The 4,094-nt window shown below is 38.5% G+C and overlaps 1 long non-coding RNA gene across 1 annotated transcript; it reads right to left on the minus strand.

The window, feature by feature from the left end:
• Nucleotides 1-2,616: 2,616 nt before the first annotated feature.
• LOC142377972 (uncharacterized) lies at nucleotides 2,617-3,885 on the minus strand. The gene is made up of 3 exons (XR_012769578.1): nucleotides 3,827-3,885; nucleotides 3,152-3,214; nucleotides 2,617-2,735 (listed from the first exon to the last, which is right to left on the minus strand). It is a non-coding gene; the product is annotated as an uncharacterized LOC142377972 (long non-coding RNA).
• Between the last annotated feature and the right edge of the window lie 209 nt (nucleotides 3,886-4,094).

Genomic DNA, 4,094 nt, shown 5'->3' on the forward strand with positions numbered 1-4,094 from the left:
TCATCATATTCATGATATTTCATCTTGTTATTCTCTTTGAGCTTCTTTTGAAACACAATGTTGCTCTTGTACTTCTTATGACTATAGTCACGGACTTTATGTTGAAACACAACGTTGCTCTTATACTTCTTATGACTATAATCACGGACTTTATGTTGAAATATGATGTTTGTCTGATAAGTGTCTTTTGAAGATTCACACTTTAATTTTTTATAATTTGGATCAGAATCATATTTATGTTTACGCTGTGCAAGTATATGTGCCTTGAACTGCACATCAGTTCCATAGTTTGTGTTGAAAGCATCACATTTCTTTTTCCGAAACTCAGAATTTTTGCTGTTCTTATGAAAATGTTTAAGAGAAGTCTCACGTTTGGCACTCCTAATGCACTCATATTCATTATATTGCTTCTTTTCATTCTCAGTTTTTCGCTTCTTCACATTGATGTCACTGCATCGTAGACGTTCTTTTTCTGCTTTCGTGTCTGACTCGGTGAACTTTCTTTTCCGCTGGGGTCTTAACGTTCCATCACTGATAGACTGGCATGTTCCGGCACAAGGACTCTGCGTATTTCGGTTTTTGACGCATGTTACAACCTCATAATGATTGGCGGTGTGATTTAAATATATACAGTTCTGAATGCATGGACGTACAGTAGGTCTGTGCATGTTCCATCTCCCATCATTTAAGGTGAAGATAGTAGTTTGGAATAAATCGGCAGCAGCAAATATGTCGATCTCCTTTGCCCAGGTCCCACAGTAGTGTATCCTTGATTTTGTCACATAGTCCTGCACAGATGTATATTCATCTCTCAAATAAGTCTCAAACTTATTACTGTATTTCAGGAGGTGTTTCGTTACAGCCCGTCTAATTTTCAAGTGCTTCTCTTCATTATGACAAATGCTAAAGGCAAGGCTGCGGTAAAAGCAATTCCCATCTGGCTTAATGGTTTGTATCTTACAAGGACAGCCCATATCATCAACACTGGTTGTTGCCTTTAACTCTTCAACATTTTCGTTGGAAAGTCCAACAGTTTTGCAAAGTGTATCCTGATCACTGCGAGTTAAAGGTTTAAATGCCTGCTTTGGGACATTAGTGTCAGTGATAATTACGTCATCGCTTTGTGTTTTGCAAGTTGTCTCGTGCAGTCCAAAATCACCTTTAGTGTGAGCACGTTTAGTCTTTTTTGCAGAAGTCTCTTTTTGATTTACCTTGTTTTGTCCAGTACCATTACGTGCAGCCTCTGATCGATCGATTGTAGCCTTCAGCTTGGTGTCATCTTTACCCAACAGAGTTTCAGGAACACATTCAGGCTTTTGTGAAACATGACTCACAACACGTCTCAAAACATCGCTGTACAAAGGTCTGGCATTCGGGTTTGATTCAGTCTTTGTGGACTCAGTTTGGTTGTTTGCATTACCTGGAACTGTAGTTGACGTTACTGAGCAACTTGTAGCCGTCTGGTGTTTGTGCAAACCTTTCGGTCCTTTTACCGCATCACTGTACAGCTGACGTACCTTTGCATGTGTCGTTTTACCTCGGGATGTGACGTTCTGTGATCGCTGTTCATTGCCAGTTCTGGTTACCGCAGCACTCACTCCTGTTACCTCAAACCGTGGTGTACTTACGCCAAACGATTGTGCATAATCATACACAAAGCTGACCAGTGACTGTGCAGAGCTAAAGTATGAAACGCAACTTACCCTCTGACCTTTGTGATTAACCCAGGTGTTTGCATGAGAATTAACAAAGGCAAATCTGGTCTCTCCATTCACGATGGCACAAGTATTTCCACAAATAGTCAACAAGCAAGCATCATGAGTGAACAGTGCACGCTGCAGTGCTTCATCAAAAGGCAAAGCCACATCACATAAAGCAGGATCATAATTGTCAACACACACAAACCCAGTGTAAGAATCTCCAAAGTTTAATGCAAAATCACAATTCCACACCCTGTGTTGCCTAGGCAATTCTGACACAGCAATGTAACCCCTTCCTTCAACATGGTCTCTTATTTGTTCATGTGCACTCATAGACTTGTACAACAGAGTTCCTTTTATTAAAACATCATCCAGATCTCCAGTTTCCCAGGTCCAAACGTTCTTCATCTTGGATTTGAGAACAGCTGTCAGACTGATGGCACCACACTGTTTGTTGCCCACGTTACCAAAACGCACATCACCTTGATGAAAGGAGCCCGTCAGGAAAGACCTCTCTGGAAAATCAGGCTGAGTCAAAGTAACACACTCATTAGTAACATTAGGTTCATTCATGCAAGATGCATTATTTGAGGATAGCTTGATAGCAGAGTCAAGAGAGAGAGAGCTTGGAGATTCAGTTTGGAAAGAAGTTTTTTGCAAGTTGGTAGAGAACTTTTCAGCACTTGTTTGAGACTTGTTAGAGAACTTTTCAGCACTTGTTTGAGACTTGTTAGAGAACTTTTCAGCACTTGTTTGAGACTTGTTAGAGAACTTTTCAGCACTTGTTTGAGAGTTTGAGAGTGGGGAGTCTGCAACGTTTAAGTATTGAACATTTAAGTCATGAACATTTAAGTATTGAACATTTAAGTCTTGAACATCAAAGTCATGAACATCAAAGTCATGAACATCAAAGTCATGCGCCTTTTCAGGCCAGCTTGATGTTTGGGCTTTCCAGGTGCAAGGACGCCCAACCTTGCTTCCAGGAGACCATAAGTCATCCTGGGTGCCAGTCGCTGCTCTTTTGGTGGAACACACCTGCAACACACAAATTGAACAGCGTTATTTACACATAACACACCTCATTCTTGCTGTTTTTAAGCACATAATACATCACGCCCTCCGACATCTCATTTGAATTTTCCTACAGTCAATACACAACCTCACGTACTGTTTTTACACCTCACTACATCAACTGGCATGTGCTGCTTTTTGTAGGAGAAAAAAAAAAAGTAAAAGATTGCATAGCACTGAGATTGCATTATTCCCTAAGAAGGGGAAAATTACAATGTCACTTGTAAATGTATTTAATGTAATTAAATAAATAAATTTACAAGTGACATCACTTATTTTGCATAGCTGCCTGTTTTCCTTGAGTTAGTGCTATTAACACAACTATTCCTTGCACCAGACCCTGTCAATCAGTGGTAAATTGTAGACGTGTGAAAAACCACCTCTGAGAGCTCACGATCAGCCAGTCTCTTCTTTGCAGCCGCAGATTTTTTGGAACGTCCCATCTGCAATACACACGTGGAAATGTACACTTTGACCCTTTTCCCAAAAAAAACAACAACACGCATCTCAAAAATGACATTTCTTAAATATCAACCACAAATTATTTGACTATGTATATATCATGTACTGGTCTATAACTTTATTCAGTGTGACCATGGCATTTCACTTATTCATGGTGAAGACATGAAATATTTTTGCTTACACTATACTTTTTTGCTAAACATCAATACTTATAATGAATTCTAAGTACTTTGTGTAACAATCCTACCATTAGTACTTCATACATTCAAACTCCACCATCACACCTATGCACAACAAACCGCTTTTGACACTTCCTTCCATTAGTCGGTCACGGAGTACGTACCAATTCAATATATAACATATATACATTATTATACATATACACACTGTGTTGTCACTTAGGCTAACTGCCATATTTCCACATTGCTCTTTACATACTGACTGCACATAACACTTCAGCAAAGCAAAGACAAGCTAGTAGCTAGCAATACGACTCCAAGTTAGAATACTATTTTTCTATATTTTTCATAAAAGACTTGAAAAGAAAAATCTAAGACAAACGCATTTTACCACATCAACATTTTAGTGTATACCTTTACAAACAGTGGTATCCTGTATCAGTACCTAAAACATACAAAAGTAATTAGTACCAAGCTCTGCAACACATTCAAAAGGTTATTATATGTGAAATTGCAAACCTGGTGCACATTAGATGGCCACTAGCTACAATTTACTCTACATTGTAATTACTCTCATTACACATACTGATAATGGTTATTTAAAAATAAAGAAAAACATTTGTCCTAACATGCAATATAAATATCCAAAAACCCAAACATTTTTTTTTTAAACAATTCACAA

The sequence above is a fragment of the Odontesthes bonariensis genome, chromosome 3 (assembly GCF_027942865.1).
Source record: "Odontesthes bonariensis isolate fOdoBon6 chromosome 3, fOdoBon6.hap1, whole genome shotgun sequence".
NCBI classification, from domain to species: domain Eukaryota; kingdom Metazoa; phylum Chordata; class Actinopteri; order Atheriniformes; family Atherinopsidae; genus Odontesthes; species Odontesthes bonariensis.